The sequence below is a fragment of the Castor canadensis genome, chromosome 17 (assembly GCF_047511655.1).
Source record: "Castor canadensis chromosome 17, mCasCan1.hap1v2, whole genome shotgun sequence".
In the NCBI taxonomy this organism is placed as follows: Eukaryota; Metazoa; Chordata; class Mammalia; order Rodentia; family Castoridae; genus Castor; species Castor canadensis.
The window spans coordinates 62158392-62174594 of NC_133402.1; the positions used below are offsets into that span (position 1 = coordinate 62158392).

At 40.7% G+C, this 16203-nt stretch overlaps 1 protein-coding gene across 23 annotated transcripts in view; it reads right to left on the reverse strand.

The window, feature by feature from the left end:
- The window catches only part of Tfdp2 (transcription factor Dp-2), a 152821-nt gene that overhangs the window by 133897 nt on the left and 2721 nt on the right, over positions 1 to 16203 (reverse strand). For 19 of the 23 annotated variants that reach the window (XM_074059098.1, XM_074059091.1, XM_074059089.1 and 16 more), the window contains exon 2: positions 12551 to 12610. The exons of the other annotated variants lie outside the window; for them this stretch is intronic. The gene's annotated coding sequence lies outside the window, so the exon portion shown is untranslated. The remainder of the gene's footprint in view (positions 1 to 12550; positions 12611 to 16203) is intronic. 23 annotated transcript variants of the gene reach the window in all.

Here is a 16203-nt window from a genome sequence, read left to right on the forward strand (position 1 = left end):
GCCTAATTCTGGGAGCATGCCTAATACTTCCCTGCTTCCTTCCCTTGGTTGTACGATCTATTAGGTCCATTATAGAAAGAAAAACAGCTGCGCATGTAATGATGCTATGGAAATACAAACCCTTAAGCCAGGAAAATGCTCTTTAACCCTAGATGCCTCCAGGATCATTCCAGGAACTCAGCAGACAGACTTCCCACCAGATGCTACTACAACCTTCTCTGGCCTACCAACAACTGGCCTTCTCTGCAAATGGAGACTGGGAAAAACCATCAGCCTCACAAATTTCCAAATTCCAGCCAAACCCCCCTTATCAACACCCCCACTCAGCATGAAGCAGCCAGATCGATCAGCGCCAATACTACCAACAAAAGGCTGGAATGTTAGGTCCCTGGCATTCTTGGGGCGGGTGAAATGTCCCGAGGCTAGCACCAAAACCAGACCCCCTGATTTATGACCGCTTGCCCAACTCCCCTGCTTGTTTCTCTGCTTACAAACTCTCAGGAACTTCCAGTTACTCAACTAGCCAGGCATGTCAACCTGTTCCATCTGGTGATCACAGATAATCAGAGACCAGAGACTCTCTCCCTCCCCCATGGCTTGGCCCCTCCTATAAAGCCCACTACCCATTTCAGCCAAGCTGCTGCACTATGAACCCAAAAGAGTGACAGCTCTGAAGTCTGGCCACGAATAAATCTTTCCTTTCCACATGTGGCGTGGTCTTTATTCGGCAGTTCCTTACATTTCATATTGCTCTTTTAGACTCAATTTCATTAATTTCTCCCCCATCTTTATTTCCATCTGCTTTGGGGTTTGGCTTGTTCTTGTTTTTCTAATAGGTTGAGGTGCATCATCATTTATTTCAGATTTATTTAGGTACTCATAGCTAGAACCTTTCCTCTTAGCACTGCCTTTGCTGAGACCCAAAGATTCTGGTAAGATGCATTCTCATTTCTACTTGATTCTAGGATGTTCTTATCCTCCACCCACCTATTTCTTGGATGACCAACTGATCATTCAAAAGTGTACTGTTCACTCTCCATGTATCTGAGCATTTCTGTTGTTTCCCTTGCTACTGATTTCTAGTTTTATTTCATTGTGGGCTGAAAAAATACAGGAAGTCGTTTCAATTTTCTTGTATTTGTTCAGGCTTACTTTCTATTCTAAAATATGATCTATTTTGGAGAAAGTTCTGTGGGTTGCTAAGATAGATGTATATTCAGAGGCTGTTGAGGGAATATTCTGCATATGTCTGCTAAGCCCATTTGATTTGTAGTGTCATTTACTTCTGATGTTTCCTTACTGATTTTCTTGCCTGGATGACCTATCTCTTAATAAGAGTTTGGTATTAAAGTCACCCACTATTACTGTGCTGGGGTCTATTTGCTTTTATGTCCAGTAGTGTTTGTTTTATGAAACTGGGTATGCCAACATCCAGTGGGCATGTTTATAACCATTTTATCCTCTTGGTGGGTTATTCTCCCTATCAAAATGAAGTGAATTTCTCTCTGTCTTTTGACTAATTTTATCAGGCAAGTATAGCTATTCCTGCTTGCTTTTGGGCTCCAATTGCTTGGAAAACAATTTTCCATCCTTCCACTCTAAGCCTGTGAAGGTATGTTTTTCCAGTGAGGTGTGTTTCTTGAAGGGAACAAATGGTTGTTTTTTTGTTTTGTTTTGGTGGTACTGGGGTTTGAACTCAGGGCCTACACCTTGAGCCACTCCACCAGTTCTTTTTGTGTTGGGCATTTTCAAGACAGGGTCTCACAAACTATTTGCCTGGGGCTGGCGTCGGGTCACAATCCTCCTGACTCTGTCTCCTGAGTACCTAGGATTACAGGTGTGAGCCACCAGTGCCCGGCTCTTTAACATATTTTCATGGTTATGATTATCTTCCTCTTCTGTGTGTAGGATTTCTTTAAGTGTCTTCTTCAGCACTGGTTTAGTGGTCATGAATTCTTTAGCTTTTGTTAATCATGGAAGGTTTTTATTTCTCCTTCAATTATGAAGGATAGCTTTTCTGGATACAGTGATCTAGGTTGGCATTAATTTTCTTTGAGGGCTAAAAATACATCACTCTATGCCCTCCTTGCTTTGAAAGTTTCTTTGAGAAATCTGCTGTTATTCTGATGTTTGCTTCTATGTGACTTGGTACTTCTGTCTTTCAGCTTTCAATGTTTTTCTCTTGTTCTATAAATCTAACATTTTAACTGTAATATACCTTGGAGTGTTTTTCTGAACCTGCTTCCTATGTCTGGCTAATCATCTCCTCAAAACATGGGAAGTTTTCTGCTCTTACTTTACTCAATATGTTTTTGATGACTTTAGCTTGCAGCTCTTCTCTTTCTATGCTCATGATTTACAGGTCTTCTAATGATGTCCCAGAGGTCTTGTATGCTTTGTAAAAATCTTTATATGAATGTTCTAACACGTCTTCCTTGTTTCCACCCCTGATGTCCTGATATTCTGTCTTTAGTTTGATCCAGTCTGCTGGAAAGGATTTCAACTGAGTTGTTTTGTTTGTTTGTTTGGTTTTTGACTTGAGTTTTTTCATTCCCAGGATCTTAATTTGGTTTTTTCAAGCTATCTGTATCATTGTTGAGCTTCTCTTTCACATACTGCATTGTCATCCTTATTTCACTTATTCATTTGTACTCTCCTGGATTCATTCAGGTCCTATTTATTCATATCCTCTGTAACTCTCATTCTTAAAGTCATTCTTTTGAGTTCTTTGTCTTAGACTTCACCAATTCACTATCTTTGGTGTCCATTGGAATGGAATTTTTGAGCTTATTTTTTCATACTTTTTATGTTTCTATATTTGGACTTGCTCATCTGATGCCAAGTTATTGCTTGCAATAACTTTCTGTTAAAGTGTTTGTGATGTTCAGGCAGAACTGTTAGTGGTAAGGATAAGGTGCTATTTCTTACCACTACAGGGAGTATAGCTCAGAAGCCAGGCACTCACCCAACCACTTAGGGCACAGGGCCTGATCCCCAGCATAGCTTAGATCAAGGAAAGTTAGCTAGACTCTAATGTAGAAGCTTCCATTGTCTGCTCCTGGGCTGCTATCACTACAGGAGCATTCCTACTTTGTGTACTGGGAGCCACTGCTGGCTACAGGGAGTTTTACAGGTTCTACCAGTTTGTGTCCCTAATGGCAGCAACTGTCCAAGTCTGGTGATGTCTCCCAAAGAATAGGGAAACAGCAGGGGGCAAAATGAGTTCTGTACTGGCAGGGAGAATGGAGGGACCAAGGCACTCTGCTTGCTGGTCTCAGTGCACCCCTTGGCAGTTTACATCCCTGACAGGTCGGGGAGAGGAGGAGGCTGTGAAATGAGGGCTTCAGAGAGCCCAGATGCAGTTTCCAGAGATAGGTCTCCGTGCTTTCAGACCCTGCCAAACAGTTCACCTTCTGAGAGAGGGGAAGACTATGGAAATTATGTGGTCCACCAGGGGCCTGGACTTGAGGCTCTCAGACCTGCCTGGCTAACAACACATATGGCCAGGAGGCAGGTCGTGGGAGCCAAGTACCAAGCCAACCAGGGGCTTGGTGCTATTTCTGCCTTAACCTTCAGGGGATGGGACTCACTCCCTGTCAGAGAGGGTAGGGCCTCTGACCACTGTGCCCTTCATAGCCCAAGCTCCCTACTACTTAAACTTCTCCACCGAACCACATCAGACCCTCTCCCCCTCTATACTCTCCTCTCATGACTCTCTTTTACCCAGACACTGTGGCAGGGTGTCCCAAAATCCTCTGAGCCTTGACTGTTCCTTATTTTCAAGTCCCTAAGTAGCTCTGTCTCAACAGATATCCTCTCAAGATGACAGACAAGATGATGCCTTGCTATATCGTTCTCTGAGATAAGAGGAGCAACAAAATGTCTCTTCACCATAACTAGTCTCCCACACTGGAGCAGTCACTGCATCACCAAATCCCGTACTGGGGTTTGAACTGAGGGCCTCATGCTTCATGGGCAGGCTCTCATGGAGAAGAATTTAAACATCCCTGAAGGACACATAAATTGGTTTGAATAAATGGAAATGTGTACTGTGTCCTTGGATAAGAAGACTCAGCATTAGGAAGATGTTAAACTTGTAAGTTAAAGTAATTTAGGGAGGACTGATGCGATCCAGTAACAGGCCCTAACACTAAATCACTGGTGCTCTGGAGAGCCTGTTTGAATATTCTAGCAGAAGCACAGTTACTCAGACACCCTTGCCTGAAGCACGGTCCTCCTGTGTCAGGGAAGGTTGTCCTCTTCCACCCCATGCAAAGCTTTGGAAAGGATGCACCTAGAGCAGCAAGGGAGGACAGGGACATCCACCTAACCAGTCATATCAGTCTAATCAACCCTGGTGATCAACGGGATGAAGATGGCACAACCAAATCACCCCCAAATCTTCCCTGGTGTTCTTAAAAGAAGAGGAGAAGAGACACAGGAAGGTGATAGCTAAGAGAAGAAGACAGAAGTTGAAATTCTGCTGCCATAAGTTACCTTCCACACAGAATACCTGGTGCTACCAAAAACCGGAATAGGCAAGGATACATCCTCCCTAGAGGCTTTGGTTCTGGAGGGAACAGTGCCCTTAGTTTCAGGATTATAGCTGACAGAACTGTAAGATAACAAATTCCTGTTGTTTTAAGCCACCCACTTGGTACTAGCCCTAGGAAAGTAAAACAACAGGTTTTGCACACTTCTTGTTATAGTTACTACCAGGCACATGGTTCTTTTTTTTTGGGGGGGGGGGAGAGACTTTATTGTTTGTTTAATTTTTGCTGGTGTTTATTCATACATATTATAGATGAGGATCGTATCTTCCAAGCTATTTGCATAGAAAGTTACATTTTTCAAGCCAGGGTGTGGTGGTGCATGCCTACAATCCCAGCACTCTAGAGCTGAGGCAGGAGGATCACAAATTCATGGCCACCTTGGGCTATATAGCCAGCTTGAGGCCAGTCTGAGCTACATAGCAATACCCTGTTTCAAAAAAAGTTATGGTTTTCCACTTACTAATTTTATACTCCAGTACATAACTGAATTATCCCTTGCTATTTACAACAGTTTTATAACAAATCCAGCTGACTCTTGGGTTTCTCAAGTATAAAATTATATCATCTGAGAACTGGGATCATTGAACCTTTCTAGGTTTATAGGACAATGGAGGTAATCTAATTCCTTCCACTCACCTTCCTTAAACAGACGTAAAATAAACAAGGAGAATAAGTAAAACCCCACAGGATCAATGTTTTCAACATTAGCATTACTAGAAGACAGAGAAGACAATGACCTTCAGTCTTTCTCTTTTTTTTTTTTTTGTGGCAATAGTTGGGTTTGAACTCAAGGCCTCATACTTGCTAGGCAGGTGCTCTACTACTTGAGCCACTCCTCCAGCCCTGACACTAATCTTCAGATCACCAGTTAGTAGAGAGAAAGAACAAACACCAAGAGAAACACCCTTTCCTAACCTATGCAAACCTATTGATGTAGAATGAGAGAAACAAGGTTAAGAAGACTCCATGGAAAAGAACACAGGGTGACTGGATGTGGGTAGTTCACACTTATAATCCTAGCTGTTCAGGAGGCAGAGATAAGGAGGATCAAGGTTCGAAACCAGCCCAGGCAAAAAATTGGAGAGATACTATCTTGAAAAAACCCCTCACCAAAAAAAAAAAAAAAGGGCTGGTGGAGTGGCTCAAGGGTTAAAGCACCTAACTAGCAAGCACTAGGCCCTGAGTTCAGCCCTCAGCACCAAAATAAATAAATAAATAAATAAATAATTGCCATTTAATCAGCATGGAAAAAATCTTAACGATGTCGTGGTGTTTTAATAGGTAAGTGTGATCATTCTAATAGGAACAACGAAAACTAGAAGATACCCATCACATCAAAGGAACTACTCATTAGTAATAAACATGATCCGAAAAATTAGGTAAAAATACTCTTTACCAGACAAGTTATCAGTAAAAATGTATTTCAAAGGTAAGAGAATCAGTGACTACAATCTTATAAGTACCCAGCATGCTTGTGAAGCTCCCACACAGCTGTCACATCTATCGTCTTTGCTTGCTAAGACATTTACTATTACTGTGAAAAGGGGGCAAGGTAGAGACAAAGCAGCTGGGAAAAGGGGCACACTTCAAGGTTTCTGATGCACCCCCTCATTCCAGCAGCCACAATAACGTGGTCACCCACTGTTCATTTACCAGGACGCTAGCTAGTGCACATAAGCCATTTTGGCATCAGAATTCTAAAACTGCAGTGACTGATGTACTGACAGCTCTGGGGCTAACACAGGTTAATTTACTTTGGTTCTAAAACAGAAAACCAAAATCTTCCATGAGCACAACAGTCAAAGATATATGAAGACAGTGAAGACTCAATGAAAGAGGCAGCTGAACACAGGGAACAGACGTCATGACTATGCACCAGGGAAATTCAGGAAAGCATCATACCAGATGAATGAAAAAATTCAGAATTGTCAGCTGGGCGCCAGTGGCTCAAGCTTGTAATCCTAGCTACTTAGAAGGCAGAGACCAGGAGGATCATGGTTTGAGACCAGCCCAGGCAAAAAGTTTGTGAGATCCTACTTAAAAATACCCAACATGAAAAAAGACTGACAGAGTGACTCAAGTGGTAGAGCACCTGCCAAGCAAGTGTGAGGCCCTGAGTTCAAACCCCAGTACCACCAAAAAAAAAAAAAAAAACAAAAAAACAAAAAAACTTGCAGTTGGACAAAGAAGAAAGACTTATAGTTAACCGCTCCCCATGGTCAAAGATTTTACTCATCTTTTTTTTTTTGGTGGTACTGGGTTTGAACTCAGGACCTCACATTTGCTACCAGGCACTCTACCACTTAAGCCACTCTGCCAGCGGCCTTTTTTTGTGAGTTTTTTTTTTTCAAGATAGGGTCTTGAGAACTATTTGTCTGGGAGTGTCTTCAATTCTCAATCCTCCTATCTCTGCCTTCTGAGTAGCTAGGATTACAGACTTGAGCCACCTGGCACGAGGCTTTATTCAGCTTTTCATTGTCTAACTGTTCAATCTGAACAGGTGGCCAAAGTTTACTTAACAATTGAGGAAAAACTATAACATGAAATAAAGAGGCCAAATTAGTAAAACAGAGACATCAGAACTAATGAACACTGCGCATATAAACAGGGAGAGAAGGAAGAAGAGGGAGGGAGGGAGGGAAGGAGGAAAGGAGAAAGGGACAAGGGGAGGAAAAATGGAAGCACAATGTTTGGGAGATGGCAAAGAAAGGTAGGAAATCTCCCACAAAACAAAGCAGAAAACTTAAAAAAAAAAAAAAAACCTACATCATTCCAGTAAGTCCAACTAAAAGGAATCTGAAAGGGAAAAATGGGGGAAAGAGGAAAGAAATTGTATAAAGGAAATGAAACCTTTGTTCTCTGAAACACAGTAGACTAAATAACATGACAATCTCACTTTAACAAAACATCTAGAAATGTTGGATAAATTAAATATCCTCTCAAATACTGAGCTCACAAAAATAGGCTTTCAGCTGCCCTCGAAGAATCTGTCAATATGAGTAAGCAAGACCTTTGGCTGTTCTGTTTCGTTTCGAGACAGCTTTTCACTATGTAGCTGAAGCTGGCCTCAAACTTGGGAGGTCCTACTGCCCCAGTCTCCCAAGTGCTGGGAGTACTGGGAGTCTATAAGCATGTGCCACCACGATGGCTTGAACTGGCTTTGATGGCCTTACAGTGCCTTGGGAGCCACATGAGGTAATGAGTTAACTGAGACCCCTGCTGCCTTTTACACTATCAATGAAAGGATGACCTGGGGGCGGGGGCACAGGCAGGTATCAACCAACAGCTTTGAAATTTTTTTCTAAGACAAGAAATGTCTTTGGGGCTGGAGGTGTATCTTAAGCAGAAGAATTCCTGCCTAGCAAGCAGGAAGCCCTGAATTCAAACCCCAGTACAGTCACCAAAAAAAAAAAAAAAAGGAAAAAAAAATTTATTTAAACTCTGTAAACTAGGGAAGGAAAGGAGCTCTTAAAAATGTTCAAATTAAAAAAAAATTTCAATTAAGAAATCACAGTGACAACCTACTTTAAAAAAAACCCACACCTCTACTTAAACACAGTAAAACACTAAAAACAAAGAGATCTTGAAAACAGTCTGAGAATGATTTCAAAGGCACAGGAAAGTAAAGAAAAAAAAATCATAAATTGAACTTAATGAAAATTGCAACAAGAGGCAGTATCAGTAATTAAAATGTCAACCACAGAATGGGAAAAAGTGTCTGCAAATCATGTATCTGACAAGGGATTGCTATACAAAATATATACAGAACTCCTAAAACTCAACAGCAAAAATAAAATTCAATTTAAAAATGGGCAGAGTAAGCCAGGCGCCAGTGGCTCATGCCTATGACCCTAGCTACTTGGGAGAGTGAGATGGGAGGATTGAAATTTTGACACCACCTGGGGCAAACAGTTCACAAGACACCCATTTCCAAAATAACTAGACCAAAATGGACTGGTGAGGCTCAAGTGGTAAAGTGCCTGCTTTGCAAATACCAAGTCCTGAGTTCAAACCCCAGTCCCACCAAAAAAAAAAAAAAAAAAAAAAAAAACGCACTAAGGATGCTCACAGTCCAGGTACAGGTGGGGGTAGAGATGGAAGGGTCTTTCAGTCCACAAGGTTAGGGACCTGCCTGGACAATACAGCCAGATCAGAGAGCAAAACAAGAAAGAAAAGGCAAAGGACTTGAATAGAAAAAGCTATACAATATAAAAAAAGGCCAATAAGACATGAAGATGCTCAACAACACTGATGTGTAAGGAACACAAGCCAAAACCACACCAAGACAGCACTTCACACCCAATAGGACCATCACATCAGAAACCCAGGAAATAACAAGTGCTATAAGGACTCGATGAAACTGGAGCTCATGTGCACTGCAATACAGACGTGGTGGAAAACAATATGGTGGTCGCTCAAAAAACAAAATATAGAATTACCAGAACTAGGAGTGTTGCTCCATGGCAAAGCACCTACTTATCATGTGTGAGGCCCTGGGTTCAATCCCCAGCACCACAAAAATAAATAAATAAATAAATAAATAAACAAACCTACTCCTGGGTATATACTGAAAAGAACTGAAAGCAGGGTCTTGGAGTGGCATTGTCTGCAATAGTTAATGTTGAGAGATGAACAGATAATCAAAGAGGAGCAAGTGAATCAATGGAGGGTCATCCACTTAAAAAGGGATGAAATCCTCACATATGCTACAACAGAGATTGACGCTTAAGGGCATTAGGGCAAGTGAAACAAGCCAGTCAAAAGGACAAACTGAATGATTTACTTATATGCCGTACGTAAGTGGAATGCTCTCATTCACACAAACAGAAAGCCCACCAGAGGGGGAGAAGGAATGGGGAACTACTGGTACCAACTAACTGGTACCAAGTTTTCAGTTTTGCAAAACGAAAAGAGTTCTGGAAATGAATGGAGGCTGACAGTTGCACAACACTATCTGTGCACTTCATGACACTGACTGTGTACCTGAAAATAGTTAAGAGAGCAATTCCATGTTACATACATTTTGCTACAATTTTAAAAGCACATGGAGAGCTGGGGTACAGCTCAGTGGTGGAGCACTTGCCTGGCTGGCATGCAAAAGGTGCTAGGTTCCACCCCTACACTTCAAAAACGCTTAGGGGAAAAAGTAGGCCAAGAGCACAATAGATCACCTGAAAAAGAATGACAATTCCATTGCACAAGATTTCTCAGAACAAAATTAAGTAGTAGCATCAAGGTGCTAAGGGAAAATGGTATCAAACTAGATTACCAAACTATCTCTCAAAAATGAGGGTGAAGGGCTGCGGGTGTGACTCAAATATAGAGTCCTGGCCTAGCAAGCCAGTGGCCAGAATTCAATCCCCAGTACTACTAAATAAATAAATGAATAAAAAATAAAAAGGTGGGGATTAAAATAAAAACCTTTTCAGCTGGGAACCAGGAGCTCACACCTATAATTGTAAATACTCAGGAAGCAGAGATCAGGAGGATCACAGTTCAAGGTCAGCCCTGGCAAACAGTTCATGAGATCTTATCTTGAAAAACCCATCACAAAAGAGGACTGACAGAGTAGTTCAAGTGGTAGGGCACCTGCCTAGCAAGCATGAGGCCCTGAGTTCAAACCCCAGAAGCACCAAAAAATTTTTCAACAAGCTGACCTTTAACAGCTAGTGAATAAATAAATTTCCAAAGGATGCACTTCAGAAAAACAGAAGCCATTCAAAATTGAAAATAAGTTCAAGGGTAGTAATTTTACCATAATCTCATTCCAATCATGAGAGAATATTCAATGAACCCAAATAGAGGGACATTCTGAAAAACAACTATCGGTACTCTTCAGCAGTGTCCAGGTCATGAATGACAAGAAAAACTGAAGCCTACTACACAAAAGAAAAGACTAAAAAGAAATAACAACTAAATGCAATGTGGGCCTTGCACAGAATACTTGAGGAGAAAAATGTCATTAGTGGAAGCCTGGTAAAATGCAAATAAGGGTTTCAGCTTCTTTACTAATATTGTACAGGTGTTAACATTATCATCTTGCCCTGGTTGCTATGATCAAATACCTGAGAGAAATAATTTAAGGGAAGGAACGAGTTCTTGGCTCACAGTGTGAGGTTTCCGTCCTTGGTGGGCTTGTTCCAAGTCTGAGCTGTGGCGAGGCAGAGCATCATGGCAGAAGGGCGTGGTAGAACACAGCTGCTCAGCTCATGGCAGGCAGCCAGGAAGCAAAGTGAGAGAAAGCCTGTGCTTTGGGCTTTCTCCTTTCCCTGTTTTACCCACTCAGGCCCCAACCTCTGAGATGGAACTGCCCACATTCAGGGCAGGTCCTCCCGCCTTAGTTAGTCCTCTCTAGAAACCCCTCAGACACACCCAGAGCTCTGGTTTACTAATCTAGGTGTTTCTCAATCCAATCAAGTTGACAATCAAGACTAACATCTCACCATTGATGATTATGGTGATGATTATGTCATGTGCCTATCTGGTACAGATACTATACACCTAGGCTATATGATGTGGATATAGTGTACCTATTGTCCTAAGGCATGATGAACAAAATATGAGACTAAATCAAGTATGAGAGAAAATGATGCAATTAATACACCAATGAACACCAAGCATGTGAGGCTGCAGCCAGTGTAACATGGCATCCAGCTTTACAGGACTTTCTTTGTAACTAAAAGGAGTACACTCCGAAATCATAATAAAACTACAGAACAGCAACTACATAAACCAGTAACAGTTGTTCACCATCACTATCATCAGTCAGGCATTGGCAGCTCACGCTTATAATCCTAGCTACTTGGGAGGCTGAGATCAAGAGGATCGAAGTTCCAGACAAGCCCAGGGAAATAGTTCTCAAGACCCCACCTCCAAAAGAACTAGAGCAGTGGACTGGAGGTGTGGCTCTGCTGTGCAAGTGCAAAGCCCTAGTTCCAAGAACAACAGCAGAAAGTATTATACTGTGAAGGTAGTTGTGCGTGCTATATTTTTACACGGTTTCTTTACACCAGCATCACCACAAACATGTGAGTATTAGATCAAGATGGTACAATGGCTACAGCTGTACTGGGTCAAAGAAATGTTTCAGCTCCCTTATAATCTTATGGGGCCACAGTTACACAAGAAGTCTATCGCTAACTGAAATATCACATGGCTCACACAAATCATAGCACTTGATCTCATGTTTTCTTCAAGAAATATAGGAGCTGGGTGCTGGTGGCTCATGCCTGTAATCCTAGCTACTTAGGAGGCAGAGATTAGGAGGATCATCATTCAAAGCCAGCCCAAGCAAATAGTTTGCAAGACCCTGTCTTGAAAAACCCATCACAAAAAAAGGCTGGTGGAGTGGTTTGAGGTGTAGGCCCTGAGTTCAAACCCCAGTCCTACAAAAAAAAAGAAAGACAGACAAGAGTGTGTACAAGATAACCAACAGCTAAGAAGAAGAGTGGGTAAAATAGGGAGAGGCTAGAGAGCTATCTGACCCAGTAAGCCTCACACACAATTATTATAAAACACAAACTGACAGAACTTCCTATTTTGGATATAAAAACTTTATCAAAATCAGACTGGTCCTTAGGATATACTGATTAACTGCAAAATTCATCCAAGTTGTCATTGTCACAATATGAAAAACAGTAGGCATTGTTCTGCCTACTGCTACAGGAATTGTAATAGTTAGATGGCAGGCTATAGATTACTCTACCCTAGCAGTTGTTGCGATGAAAAAAAAAAATCCAAAAATGTTCTACAAAATCAGTCAGTCAAATTAAAGGAATAATTCTTTGTTTTCATTGGGACCATTTGAATTTAATAATTAAATTTTTTTTTTGAGACAGTCTCACTATGTAGCTCAGGCTGATCTCAAACTCAAGATCCCCATGTCTCAGCCTCTTGGGTGCTGGAATTATAGGCATGCACCACCATACCTGGCTTGGATTCTTTCTTTACAGGTTCAATTTACACATACACCTACATATAGATATATTCATACATACCTAGACAGACAGTCTACCACGGCTCTCTTCGGCAGTTAGTCAGAATGCTTCACTATAGACCTAGAGTTAAAAGTGAAGAAAAAAACATCCTTTTGTGCTCTATTTTCCACTGTGACGATAGAGACATATACTATCACTCTTATTTTCAAATGCACTAATCTCTGGCTACATATTCGGTTTAGCGCACATACCCAATGCTTCTGTGACTGCAAGTGCAGTGGTCTCCCGACACAGTATTTCTGCTCTGTGACTAACGACTCACACTGTCATGACTACTGCATTTTACTCTTCTTATTTTTAGGGCTTTTTTCTTCTTTCATCGCAGTTTTAAGATTTTATGTCATTTCATGATATCTGTATTTCCTTTTAGGAAACTTACATTTATATAAGTTGTATTTGTTGATTGACTGGTTGAATGCAGTACTGGGGATTGAATCTAGGGCAAGTACTCTATGGCTTGAGTCACGCCCCTAATTCTTTGGTTTTTTTTTTGTTTTGGTTTTGTTTTTGAAGTAGGGTCTCACTAACTCTGCCCAGATTGGCCTGGAATTCATCACCCTCCTGCTTCTGCCTCCCAAGTGTCTGGGATTACAGCAGAGTGCCAACACGCAAGCTAAAAATACGCAATTTTTAACAAGTCAAAAGAACCTATAATATGTAGCAAAAGACTATAAGGGCCTTAAAATATTAATGTTACAAAAGTCTGCTTAACCACATGTATCTTTTCTAAATATAAACTTGTTTCTATTCACGGTAAGCCCACTGTAATAAAAAATAAGTCACAACCATAGCTCACAGCCATCATATAACCAACTGATTAACTGAAATATAATTGAACTTAAACAGAACATACAGAAATAGTATATTTTTATAATTTTAGGAAATGGTGGCAGTAGTGAAAGCATGATCGATCAAAAACATTAGCTAATTTTCAAATCACTCACTTGTACTTGAACGAATTTCTAACACCCTAGAAAAACCAGAAACTGTGGAAAGACCCAACCAAAAAGACTATAAAGGTTTTGGTTTCTCCAAACTACTTCCCCCTATTCCAGCTTTCCTTGCACACAGAATTCTTTGTGGTCTGATGCTTTTTCGTGCCCCTTTGTCAACTCGGTGTCCCACAGTGCCTTTAACATAGGAAACACTCTCTAAGTGTCTGTTCAATGACTCACAGAAAGACCATGGTGGGGAGTCACCATGTCTCTACGCCTACTAACTGGTGTGCTGGTTCATATCATGCCTAAGAAGAGCAAAGGTAAAAAAGGCTTGGGCTATACCTCAGTGGTAGAGCACGTGATTACCAAGCACAAGGCCCTGGGTTCAACCCCCTCACCAAAAAATAAAGAGGGGAAGGTCTTGAATTTGAAAGGATGGTTAACAAAACAGAATAAGGGCACTGAAAAGTACTCAGGATTTAAATTCTGACTAGATCATGGCAAATTTTTCCAACAGGGAAGAAAAGACATTTAAAAGCATGTGTATTTTAAAAGCAAAGATAATTCCAGTGGCCATGCTTAGGGATAGGAGAGAGTAAAAGATTTAAATAAAAGGAAGGTCAATTGGGAAGCTATTATTGTGCTTCTTAAACAAAAAGTACTGAGGGGATGGCTCCAGCTAGCCTAGGAAACACTAGGCCCTAATTTAATCCCCATTAGCAGGCCTGTTGGTGCCTGACTCTAGAGAGTCTGAGGCAGGAAGATTGAGAGATGCTGGTCAGCCTGGGTTACTTAGTGAGCACCTGTACCAAAAACCAAAACAAAAAACAACAAAAAAAGGAACGATGGCACAGACTAGTAAACAGTATAAATGAAAAAAACAGATATAGACTATCTTTTTTGCTTTAGGCATCTCTATCAAGAAAAATCCTCTTCAGATTGATAGGGGAAAAAAACCAAATTTTGGTACAGTGCATAAAATAGGCAGTTAATAATTTTAATCAATGAATTAATAGAAACTGAACCTCAATACGAATGAGATTAAAGAGAGCTCCTAACTATTATAAGTAAAGCTTCAAAAAGGTGTAGTATTCCAGGTAAAGCTCCACAAAGCTGTGACAATCATTCAGAAACTCTGGGAAACAGGAAGGTTCCGAAAACTGAAGACATGAGATGCAGAACTGTTGTTCAGAGAGAGAATGGGATCCACCAACTATTGATCCCTGAAGCTCAATTTAAGTCCAGACAGGATTCTAGAGCCATTACCAGGACTTTGAGAACACCTAGGAAGAATTAATAATCCACACATGCCACTGGAAAGTAGCATAGATCCATTATGGACAAATAAAGACAAGTGAGAACTCCTACCTTGAGTTATTAAACTGATAGGCCAAGGAAAAGGAGGTATAGGAAGTCTGGATTTTAATACAGCAACTGTCAGAGACCCTCAGATGTTCCTGGTGAAAATCTGGAAATTTCTGAGGTAGAAATGAGCTGAATTCCAGGCCAAGAGCCACAGTGGCTCACGCTTGTAATCCTAACTACTCAGGAGCCAGAAGTCAGGAGGACTGAGGTTCGAAGCCAGTCCAGAGACCCTATCTTGAAAAAAAACACCTCAAAAAAAGGGCTGGTGGAGTGGCTCAAAGTGTAGGTCCTGAGTTAAAACCCAAGTACTGCACAAAAAAAAAAGAATTGGTCTGGCCAACTTTAACCAAAGAGTTAATCGTTTTTTATCATCCTTAAGGGAAGTTTCTAGAAGACATGTCCTCTGCTATTAACCCTGCCTATTCAACACTTCAAGAAAACGTTTGCATCAAATTGCAGGATTGTCAAATTTACAAATTCATCAAATGCATAGATTTGATATTTATTACATGACCAAATCAAGACTTTAAAAAAAAAAACTGTCAACAGAACTAGAACTAATCCAATAAGGAAAATTTAATACAGGTAAATCCAATATCCTACCAAAAAAAAAAATCTAATAAAGAATCAGAAGAACATGACTTTAAGAACTGGAACAGAGCTGGCCGTGGCAATACATGTCTGTAATCCCAGTCAGTAGGGAAGTAGAGGCTGGAAATCATGGGGTTTGAGGCCAATAGCAAGAACCTCTCTCTCAAAAAAAAAAGAAAGAAAATTGAGAGAGCATGGACAAAGAATTTCAGTCAACTATAAAATCAATAAGTAATAAATATTTTTTCTACCTACTATATATATATACACAGGCGCAAATCACCCATGCCCAGCCCACTTAACTTTTTTATTAACTTATGAGGTAGATCCCGTTATTAGCCCATTTTATAGAGGAGAAACTGAGGCTCAGAATATTAACCTAACTCACTCAAGTCACCTAGCCAATAAATTATAGAGTCAGAATTTAAACCCAGGAAGGCTAGCCCCAGCGTTCATCTTCTTAAATAATACAGAAGCTAAAAGTTTAACTTCCTACGTGATTATGAATCCGTATGATGTAGTTGCCAAAGAAGCAAACCTACTCTTTAAATACTTGCTTTAAAAGTAGAGGTGGACTTGGGAGTGACTCAAATGGTAGAGCACCTGCTTAGCAAGTGAGAGCCTAAATTCAACCCCCCAGTACCTCCAGGAAAAAAAAAAAAAAAAAACCAAAGACCTTCTACACGAACCAAAACAAATTCATAAATAAGCCATTAGTCCTGTTGAAAAGTTAAAATGAAAATGACAGAAAAATCACCA